General features: G+C 53.0%; 1 protein-coding gene across 1 annotated transcript in view; it reads right to left on the bottom strand.

Moving 5' to 3' along the window:
- Positions 1-16,784, bottom strand: part of CLSTN2 (calsyntenin 2) — a 1,726,577-nt gene that overhangs the window by 386,764 nt on the left and 1,323,029 nt on the right. The window lies entirely within an intron of this gene.

Raw genomic sequence — 16,784 nt, 5'->3', positions numbered from 1 at the left:
TTCACCCAGCGTGAAGGAAGCGATCCTGTTGAGTCACAGGACCGCGGTACCGCACATAGAGCGCGAGCAAGTAGTCAGCGAACTCAACCCCAACTAGGATTGAAGTCCGATTAGACCCTTGCTGGCACAACACCGCAACTGGGTGTGTAAGGAAACTAAATAACACTATTAAGGCACAAGAGTGCATGCGGTGCCGCACTGACGAACGCCACTAACCACCCAGGCTTGGGTAAGGAAAGCACAGAGGAAGTGCACGGCGCCGTACTGGCGGTCACAGCAACTGGACGCTGTAATGTGTGATTCGTGCTGCAGGATAAGTCGGGCGCTAGATAGCAAACATACACCTTCCGCGAACAGACATTCGATAGGGTAGGGGTATCCAAGGACGACTTGCACTCACAACAAACACACATTAACAATTGTACACTAGCGCATGGCCGTGCGGACATGCGCAGTTTATATAGTTGCAGCACAGGAAGTGGCCACAGAAACTTTGCCCTTCGAAGACCTGCCAAGAGGACCAATGGAATGTGCTGCAGAGCCTGAGCACATGACCCTCGATCTCCAACGGGAGATCTTGCCCTGGGCATGCTCAGTGTGTGCAGACAAGGACTTAGTCCCAGAGAAGTCCGCTCGCTGCTGACCAGCACTGACTTTAATGGCAGAAGCTGAAGGAGCAGCAGTAACTCTCTGTACAGAGTGAGACTGAGCAAGACGCTGGGACCGACGTCCCTGCTGAGCAGACTCCACTGCGGCTGGATAAGAATGGGAGACCGCAGCGGAGATGTTCCCTGTGCAGAAGCGGGAACTCGAGACCTAACACACAGTGCTACTAAATTGTGCAGAAACACTACGTAGCCAAGATTAGCCAGACATCGTTAAATATTAGACCTGACTGCTGTGGGCACAAGACCCTACAGATTTATAGGGAACATGCCTTTGATTTGCAGCCAGCACAGTCCAATTTTGGGCTCAGCACTGACAGGGATGGTCCTGGTTACAGTATAATAACACTTATACTGTACACACCACTAGTGATGGTGTTCTTCCAGTGGTGCAAGCACTCGATCTTCCAGCCATGCTAATTAGCAATGAATTTACTCTTCCCTGCTATGGACGTAATTGACATCCAGAGGAAGTAAGAGCCGCTGCTCCTCATGGCCCAGTGTATGGGGTGAGTGTGACTGTGTGATGATGTTGAGATAAGAGACTCTTTGCTAATGGTGAGCTAAGAGAAATAGGGGACCACATGCAAGAACTGAAATGGCATTCCTCTTCACATCAGTTCACAGTAATTTTATAGCCATCACATTAAATCACAACAGGAGAACCATTAACTTGACTATGCTACAGTGTGACATTAAATGGAAAGTGAGATCAGAAAGCAACATAGTTTTGTAGCGTGGTGCGTTTTATCCAATAGGAAGTCAAGTATATTTTAGCGATTGGATATAATAAAACTTAACCTTTATTAGGTATGATAAAACACTAAAAAAACAAACAAACTCCAAAACAAAAAGGGAAGGGGGGGGGGGGGAGGGGGGTTCACGTACACTTGTGGAGTATAAGAATTGTATTATATGGTGATAAAACACTGCAACAAGGAATCCATACGGGACGCTCATAATAAATATATGAGGAGGCATGGTCCTATAAGCAAATGGATAAGTGGTTGAGGTCTGGAATATAGTCTTGAAGCGTTATGGACATGCTGCTATATGCACCGACAGGGAACAAATATAGTTGCACATGGTTAACAAACTATTTGGTGTAAATGTATTTCTATAGGACTTGTAGGCTAAACAATGGAGCATAGGTGCCATTTGAACCAGCCGTTTGGCAGATCAGACAGATAAACCAGACAGTTAAACCATTTGATTGATGAGTAGTGTTGAGCGATACCTTCCGATATCGGAAAGTATCGGTATCGGTTTGGATCGGCCGATATTCAAAAAATATCGGATATCGCCGATACCGATACCCGATCCCAATGCAAGTCAATGGGACCAAAATATCGGAATTAAAATAAACCCTTTCTTTCCTTGTAGGTTCATTCTACATGAAGGAAAACAACTAAGAATAATGCCGGATGTATTTGGGGAGGTGGCGGAGACATTAAAGTCATAGAGGTTTATCCCAATCAAATAGAATAGCATGTTTTTTGTTTTTTTTTAAGACGTTCGGAGTGACAAAGATATTGACTATGTAAATTTTTTTTTTATTTTGTCAGATATTGATGTTTCACTATTCCACGCCCTTCCCCTTCTTTTTTTTCTTTTTTTTTTTCTTTTCCCACACTTTCATCTTCATCATCATCAGCATCTTTGACATCAACTTCTTCACCTTATTCATCTTCTTCTTCATCTTCTACCTATTTTTTTTTTTTTATTACATTCTTCATATTCATTTTATTCAACTATTATTATTCTTCTTATTCTACATATTCTTTTTATTCCACTGTTATTATTCTTCCTATTCTACTTCTTCATCATATTCTCATTTGTGACAGGCATTCCCGTAGTTGTTATCTATAAAAGTTTGAAGATTACACCTTCCGTTCTGCCAGTCACAAAAGTTACATTTGTCCGCGTTCAGTTTGGCCTGCAGCATCAGGCTTTATCCAGGGGCACCACGAGGAGGAACGGACTCACCCCCATACACTGCTTAGTCTTCTTCTGCATATAATTTAGATAATATCTTTTGCTCTGATATTAAGTCTTATGCTTAATGTTCTTCTGCTCTTTGTTCTGCAGCCTCTTGTTCTTCTGCTTCTCGGTCTTCCATGTTGTCGTCTCCAGGGTCGTCGTCTCCAGTGTCGTCATCTCCGCCGTCGTCGTCTCCGCCGTCGTCGTCGTCGTCATCGGGGTGGTCTTCCGTGTCGTCGTCATCGTGGTGGTCTTCCGGGTCGTCGACGTTAGGGTCTTCAACTTGGAAATGTAGCAGAAGGTACAAGAAGGCTGAGAAAATGCCAAGAACCAGCTGATGGAACTGGAACTCGGATGGCTACCCGAAGGTTCAAGAGCCTATGGAACTACCGAGGACCAGCTGACGTTACTGGAACCCGGTTACTAAGCAGGAGGTACCCGTGCTAAAAAGCACTACCAAGGACCGCCTGACGTTGACGGAACTCGGATACCCAGAAGGAGGCACCTAAGCCAAAGGCTCTGCCCGGAACCAGCTGACGTTACTGGAACCAGGATGGGGAGCAGAAGGTACAAGAGCAAAAGACACTGCCGAGAACCAGCTGACGGTACTGGAACCCGGATGGGTAGCCGAAGGTCCAAGAGCCAATGGAACTACCGAGGACCAGCTGACGTTACTGGAACCCGGTTACTAAGCAGGAGGTACCCGTGCCTGAAAGCACTACCAAGGACCACCTGACGTTGGTGGAACTTGGATACCCAGAAGGAGGCACCTAAGCCAAAGGCTCTGCCCGGAACCAGCTGACGGTACTGGAACCAGGATGGGGAGCAGAAGGTACAAGAGCAAAAGACACTGCCGAGAACCAGCTGACGGTGCTGGAACCAGGTGGTGGACCCGAAGGTCCACAGGAGAGGAGAGAACAGCTAGGCCGCGAGGCAGCCGCAGTTACCGAACCCCAACAGTCCTACAGGGGGAGCTGGGCCTACTGGCACTACAGAACCAGCCTTGACTACCAGTTCACGCAGCCCACATAGGAAGCTCCTAAACTGGAGGCACCCTGGAGTTGGCTAACCCGACCGCACCACGACGAGGCAAGCATAGGTGTCTCAGTGAGCTTGACACAACCCGGAAACAGCTGACGGTGCTGAAACCAGGCTTGGCACGAGGGAGTACCTGTGACAAAAACACTGCCGAGAACCAGCTGGCGGTGCTGGAACCCGGATGCGTTGCCCCAGTGTGCAAGAGCCAATGGCACGACCGAGGACCAGCTGACGGTGCTGGAACCCGGTTACTAAGCTGTAGGTGCCCGCGCTTAAAAGCACTACCAAGGACCGCCTGGCGTTGGCGGAACTCGGATACCCAGGAGGAGGCACCTAAGCCAAAGGCTCGGCCCGGAACCAGCTGACGGTGCTGGAACCAGGTGGTGGACCCGAAGGTCCACAGGAGAGGAGAGAACAGCTAGGCCGCGAGGCAGCCGCAGTTACCGAACCCCAACAGTCCTACAGGGGGAGCTGGGCCTACTGGCACTACAGAACCAGCCTTGACTACCAGTTCACGCAGCCCACATAGGAAGCTCCTAAACTGGAGGCACCCTGGAGTTGGCTAACCCGACCGCACCACGACGAGGCAAGCATAGGTGTCTCAGTGAGCTTGACACAACCCGGAAACAGCTGACGGTGCTGAAACCAGGCTTGGCACGAGGGAGTACCTGTGACAAAAACACTGCCGAGAACCAGCTGGCGGTGCTGGAACCCGGATGCGTTGCCCCAGTGTGCAAGAGCCAATGGCACGACCGAGGACCAGCTGACGGTGCTGGAACCCGGTTACTAAGCTGTAGGTGCCCGCGCTTAAAAGCACTACCAAGGACCGCCTGGCGTTGGCGGAACTCGGATACCCAGGAGGAGGCACCTAAGCCAAAGGCTCGGCCCGGAACCAGCTGACGGTGCTGGAACCAGGTGGTGGACCCCAAGGTCCACAGGAGAGGAGAGAACAGCTAGGCCGCGAGGCAGCCGCAGTTACCGAACCCCAACAGTCCTACAGGGGGAGCTGGGCCTACTGGCACTACAGAACCAGCCTTGACTACCAGTTCACGCAGCCCACATAGGAAGCTCCTAAACTGGAGGCACCCTGGAGTTGGCTAACCCGACCGCACCACGACGAGGCAAGCATAGGTGTCTCAGTGAGCTTGACACAACCCGGAAACAGCTGACGGTGCTGAAACCAGGCTTGGCACGAGGGAGTACCTGTGACAAAAACACTGCCGAGAACCAGCTGGCGGTGCTGGAACCCGGATGCGTTGCCCCAGTGTGCAAGAGCCAATGGCACGACCGAGGACCAGCTGACGGTGCTGGAACCCGGTTACTAAGCTGTAGGTGCCCGCGCTTAAAAGCACTACCAAGGACCGCCTGGCGTTGGCGGAACTCGGATACCCAGGAGGAGGCACCTAAGCCAAAGGCTCGGCCCGGAACCAGCTGACGGTGCTGGAACCAGGTGGTGGACCCCAAGGTCCACAGGAGAGGAGAGAACAGCTAGGCCGCGAGGCAGCCGCAGTTACCGAACCCCAACAGTCCTACAGGGGGAGCTGGGCCTACTGGCACTACAGAACCAGCCTTGACTACCAGTTCACGCAGCCCACATAGGAAGCTCCTAAACTGGAGGCACCCTGGAGTTGGCTAACCCGACCGCACCACGACGAGGCAAGCATAGGTGTCTCAGTGAGCTTGACACAACCCGGAAACAGCTGACGGTGCTGAAACCAGGCTTGGCACGAGGGAGTACCTGTGACAAAAACACTGCCGAGAACCAGCTGGCGGTGCTGGAACCCGGATGCGTTGCCCCAGTGTGCAAGAGCCAATGGCACGACCGAGGACCAGCTGACGGTGCTGGAACCCGGTTACTAAGCTGTAGGTGCCCGCGCTTAAAAGCACTACCAAGGACCGCCTGGCGTTGGCGGAACTCGGATACCCAGGAGGAGGCACCTAAGCCAAAGGCTCGGCCCGGAACCAGCTGACGGTGCTGGAACCAGGTGGTGGACCCCAAGGTCCACAGGAGAGGAGAGAACAGCTAGGCCGCGAGGCAGCCGCAGTTACCGAACCCCAACAGTCCTACAGGGGGAGCTGGGCCTACTGGCACTACAGAACCAGCCTTGACTACCAGTTCACGCAGCCCACATAGGAAGCTCCTAAACTGGAGGCACCCTGGAGTTGGCTAACCCGACCGCACCACGACGAGGCAAGCATAGGTGTCTCAGTGAGCTTGACACAACCCGGAAACAGCTGACGGTGCTGAAACCAGGCTTGGCACGAGGGAGTACCTGTGACAAAAACACTGCCGAGAACCAGCTGGCGGTGCTGGAACCCGGATGCGTTGCCCCAGTGTGCAAGAGCCAATGGCACGACCGAGGACCAGCTGACGGTGCTGGAACCCGGTTACTAAGCTGTAGGTGCCCGCGCTTAAAAGCACTACCAAGGACCGCCTGGCGTTGGCGGAACTCGGATACCCAGGAGGAGGCACCTAAGCCAAAGGCTCGGCCCGGAACCAGCTGACGGTGCTGGAACCAGGTGGTGGACCCGAAGGTCCACAGGAGAGGAGAGAACAGCTAGGCCGCGAGGCAGCCGCAGTTACCGAACCCCAACAGTCCTACAGGGGGAGCTGGGCCTACTGGCACTACAGAACCAGCCTTGACTACCAGTTCACGCAGCCCACATAGGAAGCTCCTAAACTGGAGGCACCCTGGAGTTGGCTAACCCGACCGCACCACGACGAGGCAAGCATAGGTGTCTCAGTGAGCTTGACACAACCCGGAAACAGCTGACGGTGCTGAAACCAGGCTTGGCACGAGGGAGTACCTGTGACAAAAACACTGCCGAGAACCAGCTGGCGGTGCTGGAACCCGGATGCGTTGCCCCAGTGTGCAAGAGCCAATGGCACGACCGAGGACCAGCTGACGGTGCTGGAACCCGGTTACTAAGCTGTAGGTGCCCGCGCTTAAAAGCACTACCAAGGACCGCCTGGCGTTGGCGGAACTCGGATACCCAGGAGGAGGCACCTAAGCCAAAGGCTCGGCCCGGAACCAGCTGACGGTGCTGGAACCAGGTGGTGGACCCCAAGGTCCACAGGAGAGGAGAGAACAGCTAGGCCGCGAGGCAGCCGCAGTTACCGAACCCCAACAGTCCTACAGGGGGAGCTGGGCCTACTGGCACTACAGAACCAGCCTTGACTACCAGTTCACGCAGCCCACATAGGAAGCTCCTAAACTGGAGGCACCCTGGAGTTGGCTAACCCGACCGCACCACGACGAGGCAAGCATAGGTGTCTCAGTGAGCTTGACACAACCCGGAAACAGCTGACGGTGCTGAAACCAGGCTTGGCACGAGGGAGTACCTGTGACAAAAACACTGCCGAGAACCAGCTGGCGGTGCTGGAACCCGGATGCGTTGCCCCAGTGTGCAAGAGCCAATGGCACGACCGAGGACCAGCTGACGGTGCTGGAACCCGGTTACTAAGCTGTAGGTGCCCGCGCTTAAAAGCACTACCAAGGACCGCCTGGCGTTGGCGGAACTCGGATACCCAGGAGGAGGCACCTAAGCCAAAGGCTCGGCCCGGAACCAGCTGACGGTGCTGGAACCAGGTGGTGGACCCCAAGGTCCACAGGAGAGGAGAGAACAGCTAGGCCGCGAGGCAGCCGCAGTTACCGAACCCCAACAGTCCTACAGGGGGAGCTGGGCCTACTGGCACTACAGAACCAGCCTTGACTACCAGTTCACGCAGCCCACATAGGAAGCTCCTAAACTGGAGGCACCCTGGAGTTGGCTAACTCGACCGCACCACGACGGGGCAAGCATAGGCGTCTCAGTGAAGTTGACACAACCCGGAAACAGCTGACGGTGCTGAAACCAGGCTTGGCACGAGGGAGTACCTGTGACAAGAACACTGCCGAGAACCAGCTGGCGGTGCTGGAACCCGGATGCGTTGCCTTGCCTATTAAAGATTGTCTTCCTAGAGCCCCAACTAGCGGTGTTGGAGCAAAGGGTAAGCAGGGGGAGATGAGTGTAGGCCGAAGCCTGCACTGGAGGCAGCTTTGTGTCTGCGTTGCGTTTGCAGGACACTTTGCCGGCTACACACTGGGGGAACAGCTGGCGTTGCTGAACCCCACTAACACAATGGCGTGTGTTTTTCTCTGTGCAGCTAGCACTTGCGGGCAAAAACTAGCGATGTTAGAGCCCGTGTTGAAGCAGGAGGAGGAGGAGAGGAGCAGAGTGTAGGCCGAAGCTTAGTTGAACCAATTTCAAAGGAAACCTTTAACCCCCCCCTCAGGTGTTACAAAGTACAAGAGACACACCTTGTGCAGTATTAATGCTGCACAAGTGAAAGGTTGCTCTATTAATTTGTCTACTTGCACACGCTGAATGAAAGACATACACAATTTACCCCATTCTACAGTCAAACTGTAGTGGATGCGTGACTTGGTTTTTTGATGAGACGCAGCACAGGTGTCCAAAATAACGCCTTGGTGCTTGGAGCAGCTTCCTGAGCGTTGTTATTTGCTGTACAGGAGTCTGCGCTCTTGTGTTATCCCTTGGCAATGCCCTGTTAGCGCTGCCCATCTTATGACATCATTTCATGTTGGCCGGTGCGGTTAACGATGGCCATAAATCCCAGACCCACAGTGTCTTTTCATAAAGCCACACTGCGGTGCTGGGATTCGTGGCCTTGAGCAGTAAATATTTTGGCCGCTCACACACGTCCTTACACCTGCTTCAGACTGGGCGGCCTCTGCTGATCCCTTCTCGCATGCCGCGGCCATGAGGCTGCACAGTCTGAAGAAGGCTGAAGGAGATGAGTTAAGACAGGCGAAGATATGCACTGCTCGTGCCCATCAATCACACCCTCGCAGTCAAAATAATTAAGACAACGAGGAGCATTTTATTCAGGCAGGGCGGACGAACAGGCGCAAGTAGCCAACCAATGATGTCAGAAGACGGGAAGCGCTACCAAGGAGGGTGCTGCGTATCATTAGAAAGGAAAGTCACACCTCAGGGACAGTGGAATGGTCTCAAAGAGACACATTTTGTACGTGTTGAGTTCCACGTGGGCAAGGAGAAAACATCAGCCACCTTGTACAAATGCAGCAGTACTGCTGTACAAGGTGGCTGTTATACATAGAAACACCTGGGGGTGGGGGCCAGGCTCCCTTCAATTTCAGTTCATGTGCCTGCGTGGCGTTTGCAGGTCACGTTGCAAGCTGCACAGCAGGGGAACAGCTGGCGGTGCTGAACCCCACTAACACATTGGCTGGTGTTTTTCTCTGTGCAGCTAGCATTTCCGGGCAAAAACTAGCGGTGTTTGAGCCCAGGGTCAGCAGGAGGAGGAGGAGAGGAGCAAAGTGTAGGCCGAAGCCTGCACTGGTGGCAGCTTTTGGTCGGTTGTGCCAGCGTGGCTTGTGCTGGACACGATGCCGGCTACACAGCGGGGGAACAGCTGGCGTTGCTGAACCCCACTAACACATTGGCTGGTGTTTTTCTCTGTGCAGCTAGCATTTCCGGGCAAAAACTAGCGTTGTTAGAGCCCAGGGTCAGCAGGAGGAGGAGAGGAGCAGAGTGTAGGCCGAAGCCTAGTTGAACCAATTTCAAAGGTTACCTTTAACCCCCCCTCAGGTGTTACAAAGAACAAGAGCCACTCCTTCTGCAGCATTAATGCTGCACAAGTAAAAGGTTGCTCTATTAATTTGTCTACTTGCACAAGCTGAATGCAACACGTAGACTATTTAGCCCATTATACTGTTTAACAGTAGTGGAGGCGTGACTTGTCTTTTTAAAGAAAAGCAGCACAGGTGTCGAAAACAACACCTTTTTGCATGGGCGCAGCTTCCTGAGCGTTGTTAGTTGCTGTACAGGAGTCTGCGCTCTTGTGATCCTTTGGCCATGCGCTGTGAGCGCTTCCTGTCTTATGACCTCATTTCATGTTGGCCGTTGCGGTTAGCGATGGACATGAATCCCAGACCCACAGTGTGTTTTTAAAAAATCACACTGCGGTGCTGGGATTCGTGCCCTGGTGCAGTAAATATGTTTGCCGCTCACACATGTCCTTACACCTGCTTCAGACTGGACGGCCTCATCTGATCCCTTATCGCCTGCCGAGGCCATGAGGACACCCAGTCTGAAGAAGGCGGAAGGAGATGAGTGAACACAGGCAAACATATGCACTGCACATGCCCATCAATCACACCCTCGCTGTCCAAAAAAATAAGACACCGAGGGCCGTTGTTTCGAGCAGGGGAGATGCACAGGCGCAGCCAGCTAACCAATGATGTCAAAAGACGGGCAGCGCTAACAAGGGTGGTGCTGCGTGTCATTACAAAGGAAAGTCACACCTCAGGGACATTGTAATGGTCTGTAATGAGACACATTTTGTACGTGTTGAGTTCCACGTGGGCAAGGAGAAAAAGTCAGCCACCTCGTACAAATGCAGCAGTACTGCTGTACAAGGTGGCTGTTATACATAGAAACACCTGTGGGTGGGGGGCAGGCTCCCTTCAATTTCAGTTCATGTGCCTGCGTGGCGTTTGCAGGTCACGTTGCAAGCTACACAGCAGGGGAACAGCTGGCGTTGCTGAACCCCACTGACACATTGACTGGTGTTTTTCTCTGTGCAGATTGCATGTCCGGGCAAAAACTAGCGGTGTTAGAGCCCAGGGTCAGCAGGAGGAGGAGGAGAGGAGCAAAGTGTAGGCCGAAGCCTGCACTGGTGGCAGCTTTTGGTCGGTTGTGCCAGCGTGGCTTGTGCTGGACACGATGCCGGCTACACAGCGGGGGAACAGCTGGCGGTGCTGAACCCCACTAACACATTGGCTGGTGTTTTTCTCTGTGCAGCTAGCATGTCCGGGCAGAAACTGGCGTTGTTTGAGCCCAGGGTCAGCAGGAGGAGTAGAGGAGCAGAGTGTAGGCCGAAGCCTAGTTGAACCAATTTCAAAGGTTACCTTTAACCCCCCCCTCAGGTGTTGCAAGGTACAAGAGCCACACCTTGAACAGCATTAATGATGCACAAGTCAAAGGTTGCTCTATTTAATTTTGCTCCTTGCACACGCTGAATTAAACACGTACACTATTTAGCCCATTATACTGTCAAACAGTTGTGGAGGCGTGACTTGTCTTTTTAACGAGACGCAGCACAGGTGTCAAAATTTGCACCTAGGTACTGGGCGCAGATTCCTGAGCGTTGTTATTTGCTGTACAGGAGTCTGCGCTCTTGTGTTATCCCTTGGCAATACCCTGTTAGTGCAGGCCGTCTCATGACCTCATTTCATGTTGGCCGGTGCGGTTAACGATGGCCATAAATCCCAGACCCACAGTGGCTTTTCCTAAAGTCACACTGCGGTGCTGGGATTCGTGGCCTTGTGCAGTAAATATGATCGCCGCTCACACATGTCCTTACACCTGCTTCAGACTGGGCGGCCTCAGCTGATCCCTTATCGCATGCCGCGGCCATGAGGCCGCACAGTCAGAAGAAGGCGGAAGGAGGGGAGTGAAAACAGGGGAACATATGCACTGCTCGTGCCCATCAATCACACCCTCGCAGTCAAAATATATGAGACAACGGGGGGCGTTGTGTCGGGCAGGGGGGACGCACAGGCACAGCCAGCCAACCAATGATGTCAGGAGACGGGCAGCGCTAACAATGGGGGTGCTGCGTGTCATTAAAAAGGAAAGTCACACCTCAGGGACATTGTAATGGTCTGTAATGAGACACATTTTGTACTTGTTGAGTTCCACGTGTGCAAGGAGAAAAAGTCAGCCACCTTGTACAAATGCAGCAGTACTGCTGTACAAGGTGGCTGTTATACATAGAAACACCTGTGGGTGGGGGGCAGGCTCCCTTCAATTTCAGTTCATGTGCCTGCGTGGCGTTTGCAGGTCACGTTGCAAGCTACACAGCAGGGGAACAGCTGGCGTTGCTGAACCCCACTGACACATTGACTGGTGTTTTTCTCTGTGCAGATTGCATGTCCGGGCAAAAACTAGCGGTGTTAGAGCCCAGGGTCAGCAGGAGGAGGAGGAGAGGAGCAAAGTGTAGGCCGCAGCCTGCACTGGTGGCAGCTTTTGTTCTGTTGTGCCAGCGTGGCTTGTGCTGGACACGTTGCCGACTACACAGCAGGGGAACAGCTGGCGGTGCTGAACCCCACTAACACATTGGCTGGTGTTTTTCTCTGTGCAGCTAGCATTTCCGGGCAGAAACTGGCGTTGTTTGAGCCCAGGGTCAGCAGGAGGAGTAGAGGAGCAGAGTGTAGGCCGAAGCCTAGTTGAACCAATTTCAAAGGTTACCTTTAACCCCCCCCTCAGGTGTTGCAAGGTACAAGAGCCACACCTTGAACAGCATTAATGATGCACAAGTCAAAGGTTGCTCTATTTAATTTTGCTCCTTGCACACGCTGAATTAAACACGTACACTATTTAGCCCATTATACTGTCAAACAGTTGTGGAGGCGTGACTTGTCTTTTTAACGAGACGCAGCACAGGTGTCAAAATTTGCACCTAGGTACTGGGCGCAGATTCCTGAGCGTTGTTATTTGCTGTACAGGAGTCTGCGCTCTTGTGTTATCCCTTGGCAATACCCTGTTAGTGCAGGCCGTCTCATGACCTCATTTCATGTTGGCCGGTGCGGTTAACGATGGCCATAAATCCCAGACCCACAGTGGCTTTTCCTAAAGTCACACTGCGGTGCTGGGATTCGTGGCCTTGTGCAGTAAATATGATCGCCGCTCACACATGTCCTTACACCTGCTTCAGACTGGGCGGCCTCAGCTGATCCCTTATCGCATGCCGCGGCCATGAGGCCGCACAGTCAGAAGAAGGCGGAAGGAGGGGAGTGAAAACAGGGGAACATATGCACTGCTCGTGCCCATCAATCACACCCTCGCAGTCAAAATATATGAGACAACGGGGGGCGTTGTGTCGGGCAGGGGGGACGCACAGGCACAGCCAGCCAACCAATGATGTCAGGAGACGGGCAGCGCTAACAATGGGGGTGCTGCGTGTCATTAAAAAGGAAAGTCACACCTCAGGGACATTGTAATGGTCTGTAATGAGACACATTTTGTACTTGTTGAGTTCCACGTGTGCAAGGAGAAAAAGTCAGCCACCTTGTACAAATGCAGCAGTACTGCTGTACAAGGTGGCTGTTATACATAGAAACACCTGTGGGTGGGGGGCAGGCTCCCTTCAATTTCAGTTCATGTGCCTGCGTGGCGTTTGCAGGTCACGTTGCAAGCTACACAGCAGGGGAACAGCTGGCGTTGCTGAACCCCACTGACACATTGACTGGTGTTTTTCTCTGTGCAGATTGCATGTCCGGGCAAAAACTAGCGGTGTTAGAGCCCAGGGTCAGCAGGAGGAGGAGGAGAGGAGCAAAGTGTAGGCCGCAGCCTGCACTGGTGGCAGCTTTTGTTCTGTTGTGCCAGCGTGGCTTGTGCTGGACACGTTGCCGACTACACAGCAGGGGAACAGCTGGCGGTGCTGAACCCCACTAACACATTGGCTGGTGTTTTTCTCTGTGCAGCTAGCATTTCCGGGCAGAAACTGGCGTTGTTTGAGCCCAGGGTCAGCAGGAGGAGTAGAGGAGCAGAGTGTAGGCCGAAGCCTAGTTGAACCAATTTCAAAGGTTACCTTTAACCCCCCCCTCAGGTGTTGCAAGGTACAAGAGCCACACCTTGAACAGCATTAATGATGCACAAGTCAAAGGTTGCTCTATTTAATTTTGCTCCTTGCACACGCTGAATTAAACACGTACACTATTTAGCCCATTATACTGTCAAACAGTTGTGGAGGCGTGACTTGTCTTTTTAACGAGACGCAGCACAGGTGTCAAAATTTGCACCTAGGTACTGGGCGCAGATTCCTGAGCGTTGTTATTTGCTGTACAGGAGTCTGCGCTCTTGTGTTATCCCTTGGCAATACCCTGTTAGTGCAGGCCGTCTCATGACCTCATTTCATGTTGGCCGGTGCGGTTAACGATGGCCATAAATCCCAGACCCACAGTGGCTTTTCCTAAAGTCACACTGCGGTGCTGGGATTCGTGGCCTTGTGCAGTAAATATGATCGCCGCTCACACATGTCCTTACACCTGCTTCAGACTGGGCGGCCTCAGCTGATCCCTTATCGCATGCCGCGGCCATGAGGCCGCACAGTCAGAAGAAGGCGGAAGGAGGGGAGTGAAAACAGGGGAACATATGCACTGCTCGTGCCCATCAATCACACCCTCGCAGTCAAAATATATGAGACAACGGGGGGCGTTGTGTCGGGCAGGGGGGACGCACAGGCACAGCCAGCCAACCAATGATGTCAGGAGACGGGCAGCGCTAACAATGGGGGTGCTGCGTGTCATTACAAAGGAAAGTCACACCTCAGGGACATTGTAATGGTCTCTAATGAGACACATTTTGTACGTGTTGAGTTCCACGTGGGCAAGGAGAAAAAGTCAGCCACCTCGTACAAATGCAGCAGTACTGCTGTACAAGGTGGCTGATATACATAGAAACACCTGTGGGTGGGGGGCAGGCTCCCTTCAATTTCAGTTCATGTGCCTGCGTGGCGTTTGCAGGTCACGTTGCAAGCTACACAGCAGGGGAACAGCTGGCGTTGCTGAACCCCACTAACACATTGGCTGGTGTTTTTCTCTGTGCAGCTAGCATGTCCGGGCAGAAACTGGCGTTGTTTGAGCCCAGGGTCAGCAGGAGGAGGAGAGGAGCAAAGTGTAGGCCGAAGCCTGCACTGGTGGCAGCTTTTGGTCGGTTGTGCCAGCGTGGCTTGTGCTGGACACGTTGCCGACTACACAGCAGGGGAACAGCTGGCGGTGCTGAACCCCACTAACACATTGGCTGGTGTTTTTCTCTGTGCAGCTAGCATTTCCGGGCAAAAACTAGCGGTGTTTGAGCCCAGGGTCAGCAGGAGGAGTAGAGAAGCAGAGTGTAGGCCGAAGCCTAGTTGAACCAATTTCAAAGGTTACCTTTAACCCCCCCCTCAGGTGTTGCAAGGTACAAGAGCCACACCTTGTGCAGCATTAATGCTGCACAAGTAAAAGGTTGCTCTATTTGTTTTGCTCCTTGCACACGCTGACTAAAACACGTACACTATTTAGCCCATTATACTGTCAAACAGTTGTGGAGGCGTGACTTGTCTTTTTAACGAGACGCAGCACAGGTGTAAAAATTTGCACCTAGGTACTGGGCGCAGATTCCTGAGCGTTGTTATTTGCTGTACAGGAGTCTGCGCTATTGTGATCCCTTGGCCATGCGCTGTGAGCGCTTCCTGTCTTCTGACCTCATTTCATGTCGGCCGTTGCGGTTAGCGATGGACATGAATCCCAGACCCACAGTGTGTTTTCAAAAAATCACACTGCGTGGCTGGGATTCGTGGCCTTGTGCAGTAAATAGGTTGGCCGCTTACACATGTCCTTACACCTGCTCCAGACTGGGCGGCCTCAGCTGATCCCTTATCGCCTACCACGGCCAGGAGGCCGCACAGTCTGAAGAAGGCGGAAGGAGATGAGTTAAGACAGGCGAACATATGCACTGCTCGTGCCCATAAACCACACCCTCGCTGACAAAATAAATATGACAACGAGGGGCGTTGTTTCTAGCAGGGCGGATGCACAGGCGCAGCCAGCTAACCATGATGACAAAAGACGGGAAACGCTACCAAGGGGGGTGCTGCGTATCATTACAAAGGAAAGTCACACCTCAGGGACAGTGGAATGGTCTCAATGAGACACATTTTGTACGTGTTGAGTTCCACGTGGGCAAGGAGAAAAAGTCAGCCACCTTGTACAAATGCAGCAGTACTGCTGTACTAGGTGGCTGTTATACATAGAAACACCTGGGGGGGTGGGGCCAGGTTCCCTTTTAATTTCAGTTCCTGTGCCTGCATGGCGTTTGCAGGTCACGTTGCCGGCTACACAGCAGGGGAACAGCTGGCGTTGCTGAACCCCACTAACACATTGGCTGGTGTTTTTCTCTGTGCAGCTAGCACTTCCGGGCAAAAACTAGCGGTGTTTGAGCCCAGGGTCAGCAGGAGGAGGAGAGGAGCAGAGTGTAGGCCGAAGCCTGCACTGGTGGCAGCTTTTGTTCTGTTGTGCCAGCGTGGCTTGTGCTGGACACGTTGCCGACTACACAGCAGGGGAACAGCTGGCGGTGCTGAACCCCACTGACACATCACCTAGTGTTTTTTTCTGTGTAGACAACACTTCCAGGTGGCAACTGACAGTGTTGAAACCCAGGGAATCAAAGAGGAGCAGAGTGTAGGCCGAAGCCTGCAGTGGAGCAAGTTGAAAGGGAACCTTTAACCCCCCCCCCCAGGCATTTGTTGCTGAAAGAGCCATCTTGTACAGCAGTAATACTGCACATGGAAAATGGTGGCTCCGAAAATTATGCTCCTTGCAAACGCTGAAGTACACACTCATATAATGTGTCCCCTCACACCGTCAAACCATCCCGGAAGTGGGACTTTCCTTTGTAATGTGACACAGCACAGCCGTCATTCCAACCCCCTTGGTGCCGGGCACCACCTCCTCAACGTTGTTTGGTTCTGTCACGGAGCCCGCACTGTAATGTTATCCCTTGGCCATGCACAGTTAGCGGTGCCCGTCTTCTGACATCATGTAGGTGTCAGGCTGGCAGTGCCTGTGCGTCCAAGCTGCCCGAGATCCAACCTTGCAGTGTCATCTAATGTAGTCCCACTGCGGGCCAGGGATCCATGGGCATGCGCAGTGCATATCATCGCCTCTCACTCACCTCCTTCCTGCTTCTTCAGACTGTGCGGCGTCACGGCCGTGGCATGCTATTAGGGATCAGCTGACGCCGCCTAGTCTGAAGAAGCGTGAAGAAGGGGAGTGAGAGGCTAGTATATGCACTGCGCATGGCCATGGATACCAGGCCCACTGTGGGATCACATTAGACGACACTGCGAGGTGTGATTTCGGGCAGCGTGGACGCACAGGCGCAGCCAGGACGACAACAAATGATGTCAGAGGACGGGCAGCGCAAACTGTGCATGGCCAAGGGATAACATAACAGCGCAGGGTCCATGACGGAATCAAACAACGCTAAGGAGGCAGCGCACGGTGCCAAGGGGGTAGCAATGACGGCTGT

This window comes from Ranitomeya imitator, chromosome 5 (assembly GCF_032444005.1).
Source record: "Ranitomeya imitator isolate aRanImi1 chromosome 5, aRanImi1.pri, whole genome shotgun sequence".
NCBI lineage: Eukaryota > Metazoa > Chordata > Amphibia > Anura > Dendrobatidae > Ranitomeya > Ranitomeya imitator.
Note: the sequence above shows the minus strand (reverse complement) of the source record. Positions and strands in the feature narration are given on the sequence as shown.